The sequence below is a fragment of the Astyanax mexicanus genome, chromosome 4 (assembly GCF_023375975.1).
Source record: "Astyanax mexicanus isolate ESR-SI-001 chromosome 4, AstMex3_surface, whole genome shotgun sequence".
Classification (NCBI taxonomy): Eukaryota; Metazoa; Chordata; class Actinopteri; order Characiformes; family Acestrorhamphidae; genus Astyanax; species Astyanax mexicanus.
In genome coordinates this window covers 16792369-16811148 of record NC_064411.1, presented here as the reverse complement: position 1 = coordinate 16811148, position 18780 = coordinate 16792369, and the positions used below count along the sequence as shown (strand labels likewise).

Below are 18780 nucleotides of genomic sequence, written 5' to 3'. Positions count from 1 at the left end.
ATCCGCTTTTCTATTTTTTGCTAAGATACGCTAATGTGGTGCTAATGCAGTTACCACTCTCAGGTTATTGTAGCATTATAAGGGTAGCTATGTTGAAGTTAGCATTGTGCTAAAAAAAAGTTAGCATTGTCCTAAGTTAGAATGAGAATTTACCTCACTTTTAAATAACACGAGGGGCTCCCAAGTTGGCATCTTATCTCGGCTCTTGGAGAAAGACTGCTGTTAAGTAAGTTAATTTTATATCCAAGTATGTCAACAATAACCAGCTAAGGGAACAATGGCTTGCTAAGGGAAGTATTAAGGGAAATGGAAAATGGAAAGATATCCACTTAAGCTAAGGGAAAGATAGCCAGTTAAGCTAAGGGAAAGATAGCCAGTTAAGCTAAGGGAAAGATAGCCAGTTAAGCTAAGGGAAAGATAGCCAATTAAGCTAAGGGAAAGATAGCCAGTTAAGCTAAGGGAAAGATAGCCAGTTAAGCTAAGGGAAAGATAGCCAGTTAAGCTAAGGGAAAGATAGCCAGTTAAGCTAAGGGAAAGATAGCCAGTTAAGCTAAGGGAAAGATAGCCAGTTAAGCTAAGGGAAAGATAGCCAGTTAAGCTAATGGAAAGATAGCCAGTTAAGCTAAGGGAAAGATAGCCAGTTAAGCTAAGGGAAAGATAGCCAGTTAAGCTAAGGGAAAGATAGCCAGTTAAGCTAAGGGAAAGATAGCCAGTTAAGCTAAGGGAAAGATAGCAAGTTAAGCTAAGGGAAAGATAGCAAGTTAAGCTAAGGGAAAGATATCCACTTAAGCTAAGGGAAAGATAGCCAGTTAAGCTAAGGGAAAGCTAGCCAGTTAAGATAAGGGAAAGATAGCCAGTTAAGCTAAGGGAAAGATAGCCAGTTAAGCTAATGGAAAGATAGCCAGTTAAGCTAAGGGAAAGATAGCCAGTTAAGCTAATGGAAAGATAGCCAGTTAAGCTAAGGGAAAGATAGCCAGTTAAGCTAATGGAAAGATAGCCAGTTAAGCTAAGGGAAAGATAGCCAGTTAAGCTAAGGGAAAGATAGCCAGTTAAGCTAAGGGAAAGATAGCCAGTTAAGCTAATGGAAAGATAGCCAGTTAAACTAAGGGAAAGATAGCCAGTTAAGCTAAGGGAAAGATAGCCAGTTAAGCTAAGGGAAAGATAGCCAGTTAAGCTAAGGGAAAGATAGCCAATTAAGCTAAGGGAAAGATAGCCAGTTAAGCTAAGGGAAAGATAGCCAGTTAAGCTAAGGGAAAGATAGCCAGTTAAGCTAAGGGAAAGATAGCCAGTTAAGCTAAGGGAAAGATAGCCAGTTAAGCTAAGGGAAAGATAGCCAATTAAGCTAAGGGAAAGATAGCCAGTTAAGCTAATGGAAAGATAGCCAGTTAAGCTAAGGGAAAGATAGCCAGTTAAGCTAAGGGAAAGATAGCCAGTTAAGCTAAGGGAAAGATAGCCAGTTAAGCTAAGGGAAAGATAGCCAGTTAAGCTAAGGGAAAGATAGCCAGTTAAGCTAAGGGAAAGATAGCAAGTTAAGCTAAGGGAAAGATAGCCAGTTAAGCTAAGGGAAAGATAGCAAGTTAAGCTAAGGGAAAGATATCCACTTAAGCTAAGGGAAAGATAGCCAGTTAAGCTAAGGGAAAGCTAGCCAGTTAAGATAAGGGAAAGATAGCCAGTTAAGCTAAGGGAAAGATAGCCAGTTAAGCTAATGGAAAGATAGCCAGTTAAGCTAAGGGAAAGATAGCCAGTTAAGCTAATGGAAAGATAGCCAGTTAAGATAAGGGAAAGATAGCCAGTTAAGCTAATGGAAAGATAGCCAGTTAAGCTAAGGGAAAGATAGCCAGTTAAGCTAAGGGAAAGATAGCCAGTTAAGCTAAGGGAAAGATAGCCAGTTAAGCTAATGGAAAGATAGCCAGTTAAGCTAAGGGAAAGATAGCCAGTTAAGCTAAGGGAAAGATAGCCAGTTAAGCTAAGGGAAAGATAGCCAGTTAAGCTAAGGGAAAGATAGCCAGTTAAGCTAAGGGAAAGATAGCCAGTTAAGCTAAGGGAAAGCTAGCCAGTTAAGATAAGGGAAAAATAGCCAGTTAAGCTAAGGGAAAGATAGCCAGTTAAGCTAAGGGAAAGATAGCCAGTTAAGCTAAGGGAAAGATAGCCAGTTAAGCTAAGGGAAAAATAGCCAGTTAAGCTAAGGGAAAGATAGCCAGTTAAGCTAAGGGAAAGATAGCCAGTTAAGCTAAGGGAAAAATAGCCAGTTAAGCTAAGGGAAAGATAGCCAGTTAAGCTAAGGGAAAGCTAGCCAGCTAAGCTAACGGAAATATAGCCAGTTAAGCTAAGGGAAAGATATCCAGTTAAGCTAACGGAAAGCTAGCCAGTTAAGCTAAGGGAAAGATAGCCAGTTAAGCTAATGCAAAGATAGCCAGTTAAGCTAAGGGAAAGATAGCCAGTTAAGCTAAGGGAAAGATAGCCAGTTAAGCTAAGGGAAAGATAGCCAGTTAAGCTAAGGGAAAGATAGCCAGTTAAGCTAAGGGAAAGCTAGCCAGTTAAGATAAGGGAAAGATAGCCAGTTAAGCTAAGGGAAAGGTAGCCAGTTAAGCTAAGGGAAAGATAGCCAGTTAAGCTAAGGGAAAGATAGCCAGTTAAGCTAAGGGAAAGATATCCAGTTAAGCTAACGGAAAGCTAGCCAGTTAAGCTAAGGGAAAGATAGCCAGTTAAGCTAATGCAAAGATAGCCAGTTAAGCTAAGGGAAAGATATAATTTTAAAAAGTTTTGGTATTTTTGTGAACCTGATATCCTGATATCGGCCACCTCATATGTTTATAGAATGTAACTACCAGTCACACACAGTGACTGTAAAGGCTATTTATGTTTCACCATGAATAGCCTGAAGAAATTCAAATTCAAATAACTATCACTATATAAGAATCACTGTAATCAAATACAGTCTGCAAATTTCTCTAAAATTAAGCATTGTACATGAAAAGACACTAACAGATGTAGTATTTACCTGACTGCATTCTCATATCTCTATATTATCATTTTAAGAGGCCGTGAGAAGATCAATCATGCCACCACCAAAGGATGCAGAGATCGAGCAGGTTGCAAAGGTTTGGCTTTGGAATGCAGTCTCTTCAAAAAAAAATAGTTAATTCATGATCTATGCTATATTAATGCATAAACAATATTCATTTTTGATATTATGATTAACTATATCTGTTCTATTTATGTAAAGTACATCTATTTTCTCCTTCATTATTATTGCTGTGAGATAAAAACCTTAATGCAAAAACTAATGTTATATTCAATTAGAATTTTTTTTTACTGGTTTGATTGGGATGACATTTTGGTTCCAAGTCTACAAGCAAGAGGAATAAAATTAATAATAGAGATCAGGGGTGGGTTTCCTGAAAGCTTCGTAATGCTAAGAACTTCGTTAACTCGTACTTAAGATTGATCGTTAATTAAAGAGTGTTTCCCAAACCCGTGCGTAACTAAAGTACTACGTAAACTCGCTCGCAGATTAACGAGTGCCCTCACCCAGTCGTTATTCTTAAGAGCTTCTTTAGGGGATCTCTACTTGCAGTTCAGCACCTTAAACACCAGGGACCGCCAATTTTGAGGGAGAAAAATTATAATTTCCCTTGTTGAAGCAATTATATTATGTTACTATTAATTATAATCAATTATATTATATATATATAATTATTATTATAATAATTAATATTATTATATTATATTATATTATTTCCCGTGTCTGCGGGTGCTCCGGTTTCCTCCCACAGTCCAAAGTTCAGGCTAATTGGATGTCGGATAAAAATTGCCCCTTAGGTGTGAGTGTGTGAGTGGATGTGTCTGTGTGTCTGTCTGCCCTGCGATGGATTGGCGGCCTGTCCAGGGTGTATACTGCCTTCCGCCCGATGCCGGCTGGTGTAGACTCCAGCCACCCCCCAAGACCCTTAACGGATAAAGCAGTTGACGATGAGTGAGTAAGTGAGTGAGTTATATTATATTATATTATATTATATTATATTATAATGCCAACTTTGTCTGTGTAGTCTGACTGGGCATACTGGAATTGACTAATCAAACCCATAAATTTTTAAAAATCCATATTCCTGTAGATGATGCTCACGGTCTAAGCAAAGCTGCAAAGTCACCAAGTCCGTGGATTCTGTAATCAGGCTGTTATGTGGCATACACACACTTATATACACTTCCCACCAGCCCGGGAATTACAGCACAATATAAATATATTTCCATGCTATTGGGAAAATCCCTGGTACTGTAGGTCCGGTGCAGGGGATGCCTGCAGTGTCTTTACTCACACCTACACGTATTGTAAAGGGTATCGGTGAATGTGCAGGTAATATTTAATATAATTCTTTATTTAGGTGCTTCTAATCAACATTAGCTGCGGTCCAATCTGAAGGGAGCTGCCCAACTAGGCAGCATTTTCAGGCAGCATAGGCGCGCTCCCGAGAAAAGGACTGTCCCATTCGGAAGGTAGCATGTGCTGCCTACCTGGGCAGCTGCCTTATTTTACCCCGATTCTGAAGGCAGCGTGAGATGTATCCTTCACGGCGAAGGCAATCCCATGATGCATTTCACCAGATCAGAGTTCCAGCGCTCAGATTTAAAAACATGGCGGACGGAGCCGGCACTGCCACGGAGTTTCTGTACAAATGTAAGTAATTCCCTCCTGTATTTCCACTCACCGCTGCGTGGGTTTATCAAACAAGCATATTTTAGACTGTTTTAAGTTGTTTTCCATCGTTGTTTTCGCCTGTACTTCATTTAATGTAAGACCTGACCGGCGGAAGCTACCATTAGCTTATCGCGCTAATTTACCGGGTAAGCTAACATGCATCTAGCCGACTTACAGAGTACCAAACGCGGCTGCAGCGCTGAGGAAACCCCCGCTAGGAAACAAAGATACCCTGGCCGTCCAGTATAAAAAGTTTTAACTGTTTTAAGTCACTGTTACGTATAACTAAGTGATTTACTGTGTAAATAGTGTAAAACTGTAGAATAACCTGTAATTCAGTGATTTAATGCGTAAACAGTTTAATTGTACTGTTGTGTGAAACGTAGCTTAGTTTGATAATTTAGCTCTGATGGCTCATACAAAATATTTATTATATTATGGTTTCATTACTCATGCATTTCTATGAAGCATCTAATCAAAAATAAATTAAATACATAAATAAAACTGACCATACTCTGAGAATTAAGTGAGGAAAAGTGTAGAATTAAAGTAAATCATGAATATTTAAATATCTGAGAAATAGCTGCCGCTGCATTGAGATTTATCCCGAGGTAAGTGATCATTAACTTTAGTTTTTTATAAACAGCTCACGGGCACAGCGCGCTAGACGTGATGACGTATGCTGACTCCAGAGCGTGTCCCGAACGCGCTGCCTTATAAGATCCCTTATGGGTGAAAATGCTGCCGAACGAGGGAGCTGCCTTTGAAGGCAATGACTACCTAGGCAGCTCCCTTCAGATTGGACCGCAGCTATTGTGGCCGTTCATCTGGGCAAACTCTGGGGTGTGTCAGCTCACAAATATATAAACACCAGTCAAAAGTTGACGCGTCTCTTTTTTTTTTTTTTTTTTTTTTTTTACATTGTCGATTAATATTAAAACTATGAAAACAATTTATTGACGCATATGGAATTATCTAGTTAACAAAGAGGTGCATGGCCTTCAAAATCCCCTGACCTAAACCCAACTGAGATGGTGATTTAGGATGAGCTGGAGCTTTACAGTGTGTGTGTGTGTGTGTGTGTGTGTGTGTGTGTATATATATATATATATATATATATATATATATATATATATATATATATATATATATACACTGCTCAAAAAAATAAAGGGAACACTCAAATAACACAATAAGACTCCAAGTAAATCAAACTTCTGTGAAATTAAACTGTCCACTTAGGAAGCAACACTGATTGACAATCAATTTCACCTGCTGTTGTGCAAATGGAATAGACAACAGGTGGAAATTATTGGCAATTAGCAAGACACACTCAATAAAGGAGTGGTTCTGCAGGTGGGGACCACAGACCACTTCTCAGAACCTATGCTGTCTGGCTGATGTTTTGGTCAGTTTTGAATGTTGGTGGTGCTTTCACACTCGTGGTAGCATGAGACGGACTCGTCCGTTCCCCAGACCTGAATCCGATTGAGCACATCTGGGACATCATGTCTCGCTCCATCCACCAACGTCACGTTGCACCACAGACTGTCCAGGAGTTGGTGGATGCTTTAGTCCAGGTCTGGGAGGAGATCCCTCAGGAGACCATCTGCCACCTCATCAGGAGCATGCCCAGGCGTTGTAGGGAGGTCATACAGGCACGTGGAGGCCACACACAATACTGAGCCTCATTTTGACTTGTTTTAAGGACATTACATTAAAGTTGGATCAGCCTGTAGTGTGTTTTTTCACTTTAATTTTGTGTGTGGCTCCAAATCCAGGCCTCCATTGGTTAATAAATTTCATTTCCATTGATTATTTTTGTGTGATTTTGTTGTCAGCACATTCAACTTTGTACAGAACAGAGTATTCAATGAGAATATTTCATTCATTCAGATCTAGGATGTGTTATTTGAGTGTTCCCTTTATTTTTTTGAGCAGTGTATATATATATTTACACACCGGAACATACGTATATGTATTATTATGTTATTTTTATACTATTAATAATTATAATAATAATAAATTAATATTATTATCAATATTACTATTAATAATATTTGTACAATATCTATTAATATAATATATTAACAATAATAGTTTTAAGTTTAATGTTTATTAAACATTTATATATAAACATATGACTTATTTATTTAGCCATATGTATCTGTAGGAGTATTTTATTAATGCCAAAGTACATCCTTTTGTAATTTAAATTTCAAAATATGTATAATATTGATGATTACAACACTTTTTTACATTTTTAGGGTGTAATACTGAATAAATACTGCATAATAATCGATATTTGTGGATCGATTGAGTGCGCTGTTTCAGGGGAGGATTCAACAAAGACGTTCTTTAACCTCCTTTGTTAATTTTCACGTTGCGAAGCTCTTTGGGAAACACTCGCAGAACTGGCTCGTTCTTTACTCACGTCATTCGTTAGTTCGTTCGTTATTCGCTAAGGTTGTTCGTTTTCGGGAAACCCACCCCAGAGGCTTTGTTCCAGTAGCAATAATAGTATCAGTTTATTATTCATCTACTACATCAGTCTAGTGCATTTAAGTATTTATTCAAGAATATGATTTGCTGTTTTTATTGATGTGTATATATATATTATATATATTATTATTATTTATTTATTTATCTTTTTTTAAGTTGTATAATTCTTTGTTATTTTGTATTATGTTTGATATTTATATCATACCGTTTATTATAAATACTGTTTTTGCAAATGGAGATATCTATGCAGTACATGTTTATCTACATGCTAAAATATAAATTTGGGATTTACTTTACTTAAATATTGTTGTGTGTTGTTTATATTTCATACATGATACTTTGTAATAAATGTATTAATTTACTATACACTTTAAATTGTGTTATTTATATAATTGTTTTACAGCCAGTTGCAAAAAATGTCAAAGTGCCAATAGCACAGCTTTAAATTTTCTTTCTTGAAAAGTGTTCTGTTCAATATTGCACAGTTCTAAAAATTTGGGGCCACAATTGGTTTTCCACTGAGGGCATGTGTGTGGGTGTGTGTGTGTGGGTGTGTGTTAGTGTTAGAGCTCTGCAAATCTCTGTTGGCCCAATGGGCCAATGCTTTGGTGTTGATTTTGCATACAGGAGTATATCTTCGCTGGCCAAATGTGGGCTGCCTGAAAAGGGCCCACGCCGTGGGGCCGACGCTATACTGGTGAGCAAATCTCCATTGGCCCAATGTGGGTTGCCTGAAATGGGCCGACGCCATGGTGCTGGTGCCGTCCCGATGAGCAAATCTCCGTTGGCCCTAAGTGGGCTGCCCATATGGGGCCGATGATGTGGGGCTGATACCGCACCGACGTGCAAATACCCATTGGTCCGATTTGGGCTGCCCGTATGGGGCCGATGGCGTGGGGCCGATACCGCACAACGTGCAAGTCCCCAATGGCCCGATGTGGGCTGCCCATATGGGGCCGATGGCGTGGGGCCGATACCGCACCGATGTGCAAATCCCCAATGGCCCGATGTGGGCTGCCCATATGTGTGTCCGAAAAATACGGTATTGCCTTTGCCTCTGATATTGGATTGCTTGTGTATTACCTGGACTGTTTTCACTACTGCCTCTTGGATTACCTCTGACATTGGATCTCTCGTGTATGAACTCTGGACTATCTCTCGTTTATGGTATGGTTTTGTCTTCATTGCTCTGGTTATTGGTGATTACCCATTTTTCTGTATTGACTACGTCTTACATCTGTTTATTTTATAATAAACACGTTTTTATCAGTATCTGCACTAGGGCTGGCCCGAATAGCGTTTTTTGAGCTCCGGATATTCGGCACTGATTCGAAGCGAATATTCGAATATCGTTTTTAAAAAAAGAGGTTAAAAAAAAAAAAAAAAGCAAATCACGGCCCCTTTAATCCACTGAAAAATGTTCAATTTGCTCTGACCGACGAGACATTCACCCCGGATTTTTGGTGTTTTTATCCCGGATTTTTGTGTTTTCACCCCATATTTTTTCTGTGTTTTTAGCCCAGATTTCTTTCTGTTTTCATCCCGGAATTTCTGCTGCCCCACACCGCGGCTTATCCGCTGCGTAAGCAGGCTAGGAGGCTGCTGCTGCACGGTTTCTCCGCTGCGCAAGCCAGCCCAGTAAATTGCTGTTTGTGTTTTCACACTTAGGCTATTTGCTTAAAAAAACAAACAAAAAAAACGTTTGTTCAGGAAGTATTTTATATTCTTAAACATTGTTAATTATATTAGAGACCAGTCGTTGTAAACTGTACTTGGTCTATTTCGGTTAAAGGATTGTGCAGGGCTTATTACTGATTTTGTATTTTTGCACTTGGGCTATAAGCTCAATATTAAATATTTCGTTTGTTTAGAAATTATTTTATATTTTTAAACCATGTTAAATTATATTAGAGTAGAGGAAAGTCATTGTTAATGACGTTATTGTACTTGGTCTATTTCGGTTTAAGGATTGTGCAGGGCATAGTCTTATTACTGATTTTGTATTTTTGCACTTGGGCTATAAGCTCAATATTAAATATTTCGTTTGCTTAGAAATTATTTTATATTTTTAAACCATTTTAAATTATATTAGATAAGAGGAAATTCGTTCAGACATCATTTTTGTAGGCCAGGCTTTTGTAATCGATTTAGCCCCTACTGTTGCCACATTACCCCTTACGTTTTATTATATAAATCAGTTTCGAAGAGCCTGCATTTTTTTTTATCATGTATAATAGAGGTCTGCGCGAGACTGATTTTTAAACCCACTCTTCCACGCTCCCGCGTTTCTGTCTCGTTACCGCGCCGCAAAAAAAATTGCTTCTTTTAATCTCGCGCCCGCCCGCCACATACACATTTCTGCCGCTCCCGCCCCACGTTCCTAATATAAATTAAATAAACTACATTTAATGCTTCAAATTTACTTATATATTTATTAAAACAGCAGCGCCGTTCCTTACCCCAGTCCAAACACCATCGGTGTGTGTGTGTCAGTCCATCCTGCGCGTTGAGAGTTTTCTTTAGGTTTTTTTTTTTTTTTTTTTTTACAATTATTACAGTTTTCTTAACTATTTATTAATTTGCTCCCGCATCGTCTGGATTAAACTCCCGCTCCAGCCAATAACAGTTCAGTTCTGTCCCGCGCGCAAGATATTCTGACGGGACCCGCGAGAACAGAAGTGGTTAGAGTGAGGTGGAACTCTGGAAAGGAGAAAAAAAACGAATATCCGAATACCAAAATTAAAAACCGAATACCTACTCAACGAACGAATATCCGAATACCCGAATATTCGGGTCCAGCCCTAATCTGCACGTGTCTGCATTCTGTGCTCACCATGACACTGATAAAATGTACCATGCAGAATTTCAGGTCTAGCAAAACCAGGCGCAGACAGCTGTTATTTATAATAATGTGCTGTGTATTTTAAGAAAAAAAAAAAATATTTGTTAGCTTGAGAAATACTACAACTGGTCAAAGACCACCCCCCATAAGATGGGTATAACCCAAATAGCTTTGCTATAATGCTAAACTAATAAAATTTCTAAAATGTCTTATACACCTGTTAATACTAAATTGACAGTGTAAAACGCACAGTTTATAAATCAACTGCTCCAGAACAAAGACAATTATTAATAATTATCAATTGTTATTAATTACAAATTATTTTCTGGTTGATGTTTGTATTTTGTTTGTAATTTATCTCCTGGTCTATCTAGATTACAGAAATGTGAAATGTGAAGTAGTTTACAGACTTGGTATATGTAAAAATAAATAAAAACACCACAGGCTTATACATTTTAACAGATTTTTTTCGAATTATAATTATTTTAAACATCTATCAGTCTATCTAGAATTCAGAAAACGGAAGTTAAGCTTGATCAGCGATCTCACAGCACCGATTTTTTGTTTTTGTTTTTAGCAACATACAAAACACAACAATATACAATAGTACAAACTCTTGTAGAGGATCACAGCTACAATTTAGAAGCTAGGGGGAGCATACACAAACATACAGACTAGAGGAGCAACGTAATAAAATGATAATCTTAGACAAAAGCTTACTAGAGATCTGGTGTGAGATGATACTAGCAGTTTTCCATTTTTTTAATTTACTTAATGAAGAATAATATGACTTAAATTCATTAACGAAACGGGGGAAATGTGGAATTTTGCTAAAAGTAAAATTATATTTATGGCATCAGAGAAAGCTGAACTTAAGTTTTTCAAATAAAACAAAATGTCCTCTACCTCAAAAGAAGGAATATTAAGTTTGATATTAATCCAATTTCTGATGTCCATCCAAAAAGTGTGTGAATATTGACATGAAAAAAACAAATGCTCCAGAGATTCATTTACTGACTTACAAAAAGTACATAATTCAACATCAAATTTGAATATTGTTTCAAGAAACAGGGCTACAGGATAAATCATATTTATAATTTTGAAATGGGTCTCCTTCACTTTAGGAGATATGGGCCAGTTAACAAATTTGGAATAATCAAAAGTCATATTTATATTCTTATTATTAGGAAGTTTCTTAAAAGAAGCTCCATTATATTCATAGTAAATCTTTTGTTTCAAATCATCATTGATAGTCTTATTATTACACTTGGAGTCAACTAAATTACAGTCGTTCACTTTTAATGTGGGCATCGAAACAGTCACCTTTGAATATAAAATGACTTGTTTGATTAACTGAATCAATGCTAAAGGAATTGCTTTGCACACCTTCTTAACATCTTTAAACTCCAAAGATTATATTGACGTATATTTGAGCATACATATTTGCAAGCAGGGTTATTTACCATTAAGCAGGGTTATTCACTATTATTCTATATATTTTCCACACAGAATGGCCTCTGGACCACAGGGAACAGATGGAGTTAGGCTCTAACTTAAACACATTAGAAAGGGGAACACTTCTTTCCCCTCCCATACATTGAGTCAGACTTACTTATGTATGTGCGCTATAGGAGCGTACGTTAAGTGTTTCCAGATGTGAGGTGTTTTCAAACATAAAAGGCTGGACTTCAGCAATTCAAGCCAGAGAGCTACAGATCAGATTTGAGAAAACAACTCTCTCCAAGCAAACCTGGGTGCTTGTTGATGATGCTGTTCTTCGTACTAATTATTATTTTTTCTGTAATAGATTTTCTTATATACAAAGAACAGTATCAGCGAAAACTTATTTCATGCATCTACATGACATCACAGCTCAAGATTCTACAGCTTGCTAATTTAACAGAAAACTCCATATTGTACTGTATTAATACACAGAATAAAACATGTTAGCAAATTAAAGTATCTTTGTCCATGCTGTTTAATAAAAACTGTTAAAACACTGTAGTAATAATTATACTTAATAATATTTAGTAACAATAATACTTAATAATTAATAATAATAATAATCAGATTATTATTAAAATTATTATTATTATTATAATACAATGCAATAAATACGTGAATGTGACAATAAGAATAAGAAGTCACTTCACAACCAGCATTGTCGGGTCCTCGCCCTGTTTTGTCTGTTCTTGTGCCTGTTGTGTTGTTCCCACGTGACCCCTGCTTCTCTGTGTCTCCTGTCTCAGTAATTTTCCACCACAAGTCTCATTTGTAGCTCCGCCCCTACCCCAGGTGTTTCCAATTCTTGTGTGTTTCAAGTCACTATAAATATCCCTCCTCTGTCACTTGTTCCTGGTCGGTCTTTGCACTAACCCCTGTTGTTTTGTCTCTCTGTGTTTCTCCGCGTTTCATAGCCCTAGTCCTTGCTCTGTGTTTTTCTCTTGTTTGGTTTTTTCTAGTTTCTTGTTTAGCTCTGTGTTCCCTAGCTCCCTGTATATACCCTGCTTTGTGTTTATTTCTAGTTCAGCTCCTTGTATATATTCCCTGTTTGTTTATCGTTATTATTTTCTCTAGTTTGTTTATGTTCTCTAGTCCCCCTCGTTTATTTTGGTTTATTATCTTTGTTACGTGTTTACTTGTTTCTTTGTTTATCTTTGTTATTTATTTAATAAATTATTATTTGTTTTGCCCTTACCTGCACTTGCGTCCGTCTCCTCATCTACCTGCCTGGGTCACCCACCGTAACAAGCATTATAGATAGATACTTTATTTTATTTATCCCGATGGAATTTTAGGGAATTTATATACTTAAAGAATGGAAAAAACTGAGAAGAAACAGAATAGAAGAAACTAACATTTTGGTTGAGAAATATTTGGCATTATGAAGTAAAAATGAAGTATATCCTGTTAATTACTTATGATCTGAGCCAATAGTTTAAGGAATTTTAATAATAAAGAATATTTAAACATTTGTCATTTAAAAAAAAGTTTAGGCATTTTACAATGTTTGTAACTGTTGTAAGCATGGTTAATTGATGTACATTTATTATAAATATTACCAGTATTTTAAATATTTTGTTAAACATATACAGATATGTCTAGCGACATGATTTAATGTTTAATTAAAGAAGCATTATGGAGAAAATAAATTTCTTTAGCCACTGCCAGCATGTTTTATACTGGGCAAATAGTATAAATATGTAGATTTCAGAGGTTTGACTGTACTAAAACTAGTGTTGCTGGGTAATACAGTTTTGCGCTGGGACTTTATTAATGTATTCTGATTCAGGAGACATAACTCTTTCATAAAAGTAACATTATAAGAAAAAATATATTTCTTTCAGCCACTGAAAGCATGGCAAAATTTACTTTAGCACATAAGTGCCACACTTCTTTACCAATGCGAACCTAAATCACTGGGAATTGGAAGAACTAAGACTAACTTGGCTGAAGGTAAGTTTCTAACTTTAACTCGGAGCATACTAAACGTGGTCAGCTCCGTTTCTAGAACAGGTAATTGAATCAGGCAACACTAAGATTTACCGGAGATAGAACTAACATCACAATAAACGTCCCGCCCTTTTATACAAATATCATTTTTGTGTTATAATTATTATAATTATAAATACAGTTATTGTAGCTAACATTTTCACCATTCGACCAAAAAAATAAAATGAAATATAAACCATATTCCGACTAATGATCCATATATATTTATCCCCAATACTTCTGTTCTGTTCAAAGCATCTACCAAACCATTTAATTTACCACTTAAATACAAATTCAGACGCATTAAACAGCTAAACAATGTCTTCTTTATTATATCTGAACTGTTGTGTTAATGCTCCAGCCTGATGCTTCATTTACACTATCTAGCACTGAGTCTTGTGAAGCAGTTTTGTGTTAAATCCACCCTGTTCACTCTGTAACACAAGCACCCGTCCACCTGACCCTCTATTTCTGTAAACATATATTACTGTGAAAAATCTGATTCAACATGCCATCATATTAATAATGCACTCTGTGTATTGAATATTGGAGTAAAATAAATGATATTGGGCAGATACAGTCTGCTTCTGATAGATACAATAAACAAACCAATGATAAATATTTTCAACAGGACAATTTTAAAATCGTATTGTAATTGTTAAGAAGAGCTAGCTGGTATTAAACCATGTAGAAGCCACTGTGGTGCATCTGATTAAAATGCTGGAGATGATGTACTCTGAAAACAGTATTTACTGCAGCAGAGGAGTTGTGGTATATACAGAATAGATGAATGCAATCCGACTGTGTGAGTGTGTGATTCTGAAACAACAGATATAAAAGGGATACTTGAACTACTTGAAACACATTACTGACTACAATTTACAACACTAACACCTAAACAAAGATACACACTTCTATGAGGTGTTATCTGTTAATAATAATAGGCAGATCAGAAACAGCTAGAAGCTATACAGAGCTATACAAAGAGCTGATCAGTTAGCATAGCATGTAACTCCTTGAAAGTACACCTACAACTTGGAAAGTTATAGTTATCTACACTTTATGAATAAACAGCAGTGTAGGTACTTACAGGTATCTGAATGCACACAAGAATTAAATGTCCTCGGTAATCCCACAAAACTTTACTAAGCTGCACACCGTCCACTATCTCCACTGTTCCTCTACAGAAGTCCTCTCTATCTGTGGTATGCAAGCCCCCAACTGAGGCCCCTCAGTCTCAGCATCGCTCTGATTGGCTAAACAAGCGGAAGCATGAGGGTTGCAGGCACTGTGGGTGGGACTCAGTGGAGGAGCTATTTAGCTCCTGAAGTCTTTGGGCCAACTCTTGGCTCTTTGTAACAGTAATTGTAAAATATAAATAAATATAAATAATCTCAGGTGTGTTTGTGCTTCTAATAATGATATAAAACATTATGTTCTAAAGAACAGATTCTTCTATTAAATCTCTGCAGGCCCTATTTACCATAATAAGAACAGAAACATTCACCAAGACTCACTGATTTGTACACTGTAGAGAAAAGAATATATGAATTATAAGAAACAGTGAAGGTGTGAGTAATGTTTTAAAAAAACAACTAAATTTAAGTTTAAGAACTGTGTAAATAAACATTAAATCTGTTAGCTAGTAAACGCTAACAATTAAATAAACTGAGGTAAAATTTGAGGATAATTTACTCTTACTGAGGCAAATTAGCTTAAAACAGATAGTAATTTGTAGAATTGTTAGAATGGTGGCAATTAGTTCCTCCAAACCGTTTAAAAACCTTTCTAGGTCACAGAAAACAGAAAATAAATGCTCTTTCTCCTCAGAAACTTTGGGTACATTCAGTAGCTAGCTTAGCCAACACTAGGAAGCTAGCTAATTCAGCTTTTTCCTAACTTACCAAAAATCAGCCTTTAATTATACTAATTAAACCTGAATTAGTTTAATCTCATAAATTTACCCATAAATTATTCGTGCTTTTCTCAGTTTATTAAACAGTATAAGAGAAAGAGAGCTAATTCACTGCTAACTCTGTTAGCTGCTAACAGGCTAATGTTGACAGGAATCTGACAGGAGAGAATCTACTGCTGAATCAAAGCCTCATAAAGAGCAGGGGCCTCATTTATAAAGAGTGCGTACGCATAAAAAGAGGGCAGAAATGTGCGTAAGCAACATCTCACGCAAGAATTGTGATTTATAAAGAAATACTTGGTGTGAAAACGAGCGTACATTTAAGCAAGGTTTAAGGCATGCGCATGCCTTCAAAAGTGTGCGGAGAGAGCGGGAATTAGTGGCATCATGTGGTAAAGTAGGGAATTGTTAGTAAATGCGCAAGCTTTTCTTCCTTCCGCATATTAGTTACCACATAAATCAAAATTAACAAAGGAAGATTAAGCATTACTTTACTTTATTTTTTACTTTATTACATATTTTTTCTGCATGTATAGTTAAAATTATTTCTGTATCTTATTCTGTATTATATGTATATGTAGTGTTAATTTTCCACTAACTTGTATATTTCACTTTGTAGTTTATGTCAGTTTTATTTGTATTATCTGTTTTATCTCACAGTTGTAAAATCTAAAGGTGCTATATATATATATATATATATATATATATATATATATATATATATATATATATATATATAGATATATAGCCGGGGCTACATGAGGAATATGCGAGAGTGGCGTATCCCATACTGAGATACCGAATGAATGCTTGAAAGAGAATACAAATTACATTTAAGAAAAAAAATATGCAAGAAATAAAAAATAAATAAATACCGGCCGTAAAACACTGTTAAACTGCTTTGTTTGTACATTTAGCTAGGCTAACTACCAATAATAATGGTCAGTAAAACAGCAAACACTGTTGTTTGGACATTTAGTTAGGCTAGCTACCAATAATAAAAGTCAGTAAAACGGCAAATGCTACATTTATACATTTAGCTAGGCTAGCTACCAATAATAATGTTCAGTAAATCAGCAAACTGCATATTTGAACATTTAGCTAGCTAGCAAACAATAATAATAGTCATTAAAACAGCAAATGCTACATTTGTACATTTAGCTAGGCTAGCTAACAATAACAATAGACAGTAAAACAGGAAATGCTTTGTTTATACATTTGGTCAGTAAAATAGCAAATCCTGTATCGTGGCACGAGATCTCACGAGATTAAGACGTGACGATATTTCTCGTCAAGCTTAAACCTCTCACAGTTTAGTGTGGACTTTTTAAGATACAACACTGGCAACTGGCAACACAGTAGCAGCGATAATAGTTTGTACTGGATAAAAACAATTAAGAAACTACATTATTTGGATATTCTTAGTAACTTTGGAGATTAAAAAAACCATAAGCAACATTTAATATTCAATAAGGAAAAGATAAGAGAGTATAAAACTTGAGTAATACAACACAACCAAATATCCCTCTATATCCCTCTATAGTAACAGATTTTTAATTGGACTGAACCATAGACAAACAAGAACACCAGCAGAGGGAGTGAATGAGCCTGTAACCTTACTGCGCAACAGTAACTAACCTAAAAACTGAGCTCTGTCTCACAAAGAATGTCCTGGAATATTCAAACTTACAAGACATACAAACATAACATGGAATTCTATACACATCATCCCTGGATAAGAATAGTTTTGCTGAACCTGTAAAATCCATTGTTAAATACAGTTCATATTTGTTTCTGGTGGAATTTATGATTTGCGCTTTTAATTGCCATGAGACAAATTTGGGACATTTTTCTCTCCTGTGTGAATGCGCTGGTGTTTTTTGAGATTACTCTGTTTAGTAAAACTCTTCCCACAGTCTGAGCAGTGATATGGTTTCTCTCCTGTGTGAATGCGCTGGTGACTTTTGAGATTACTCTGTTTAGTAAAACTCTTCCCACAGTCTGAGCAGTGATACGGTTTCTCTCCTGTGTGAATTCGCTGGTGTTTTTTGAGATCACTCTGTGTAGTAAAACTCTTCTCACAGTCTGAGCAGTAATACGGTTTCTCTCCTGTGTGAATGCGCTGGTGTTTTTTGAGAGCACTCTGTTCAGTAAAACTCTTCCCGCAGTCCGAGCAGTGATGCGGTTTCTCTCCTGTGTGAATGCGCTGGTGTATTTTGAGAGCACTCTGTTCAGTAAAACTCTTCCCACAGTCCGAGCAGTGATGCGGTTTCTCTCCTGTGTGAATGCGCTGGTGTATTTTGAGATTACTCTGTTGATTAAAACTCTTCCCACAGTCTGAGCAGTGATACGGTTTCTCTCCTGTGTGAATGCGCTGGTGTTTTTTGAGAGCACTCTGTTCAGTAAAACTCTTCCCACAGTCCGAGCAGTGATGCGGTTTCTCTCCTGTGTGAATGCGCTGGTGTATTTTGAGAGCACTCTGTTCAGTAAAACTCTTCCCACAGTCCGAGCAGTGATGCGGTTTCTCTCCTGTGTGAATGCGCTGATGCCGTTTGACAGTCTCCAGTTGATTAAAGCTCTTCCCACAGTCTGAGCAGTAATAAAGTTTCTCTCCTGTGTGAATGCGCTGGTGTTTTTTGAGATGACTGTGATGATTAAAACTCTTCCCACAGTCTGAGCAGTAATACGGTTTCTCTCCTGTGTGAATGCGCTGGTGTATTTTGAGAGCACTCTGTTGATTAAAACTCTTCCCACAGTCTGAGCAGTGATGCGGTTTCTCTCCTGTGTGAATGCGCTGGTGTTTTTTGAGATCACTCTGTTGATTAAAACTCTTCCCACAGTCCGAGCAGTGATGCGGTTTCTCTCCTGTGTGAATGCGCTGATGCCGTTTGACAGTCTCCAGTCGATTAAAGCTCTTCCCACAGTCTGAGCAGTAATAAGGTTTCTCTCCTGTGTGAATGCGCTGGTGACTTTTGAGATGACTCTGTTGATTAAAACTCCTCCCACAGTCTGAGCAGTGATATGGTTTTTCTCCTGTGTGAATGCGTTGATGTATTTTGAATTTACTCTGTTCAGTAAAACTCTTCCCACAGTCCGAGCAGTGATGCGGTTTCTCTCCTGTGTGAATGCGCTGATGCCGTTTGACAGTCTCCAGTTGATTAAAGCTCTTCCCACAGTCTGAGCAGTGATACGGTTTCTCTCCTGTGTGAATGCGCTGGTGTTTTTTGAGATCACTCTGTTTAGTAAAACTCTTGACAGAGTGCTGATGTTTCTCCATGTCGGGACTTGGCTTCATTTGTCTTTTAAATGTAGCAAACAATTTCTGCGTGT

General features: G+C 36.9%; 3 protein-coding genes and 1 pseudogene across 5 annotated transcripts in view; all 4 read right to left on the bottom strand.

The window, feature by feature from the left end:
- LOC111196651 (zinc finger protein 850-like) overlaps nt 1–18780 on the bottom strand; it is a 491117-nt gene that overhangs the window by 3252 nt on the left and 469085 nt on the right. The window contains exon 1 of one of the 3 annotated variants that reach the window (XM_049477316.1): nt 14626–14790. The exons of the other annotated variants lie outside the window; for them this stretch is intronic. The gene's annotated coding sequence lies outside the window, so the exon portion shown is untranslated. Of the gene's footprint in view, nt 1–14625; nt 14791–18780 lie in introns of those variants that run through there. 3 annotated transcript variants of the gene reach the window in all.
- The window catches only part of LOC125801483 (zinc finger protein 239-like), a 225484-nt gene that overhangs the window by 6233 nt on the left and 200471 nt on the right, over nt 1–18780 (bottom strand). The gene's annotated exons all lie outside the window — the stretch shown is intronic.
- LOC125801443 (zinc finger protein 79-like) overlaps nt 1–18780 on the bottom strand; it is a 124749-nt pseudogene that overhangs the window by 16197 nt on the left and 89772 nt on the right.
- LOC111197521 (zinc finger protein OZF-like) overlaps nt 1–18780 on the bottom strand; it is a 134460-nt gene that overhangs the window by 114067 nt on the left and 1613 nt on the right. The gene's annotated exons all lie outside the window — the stretch shown is intronic.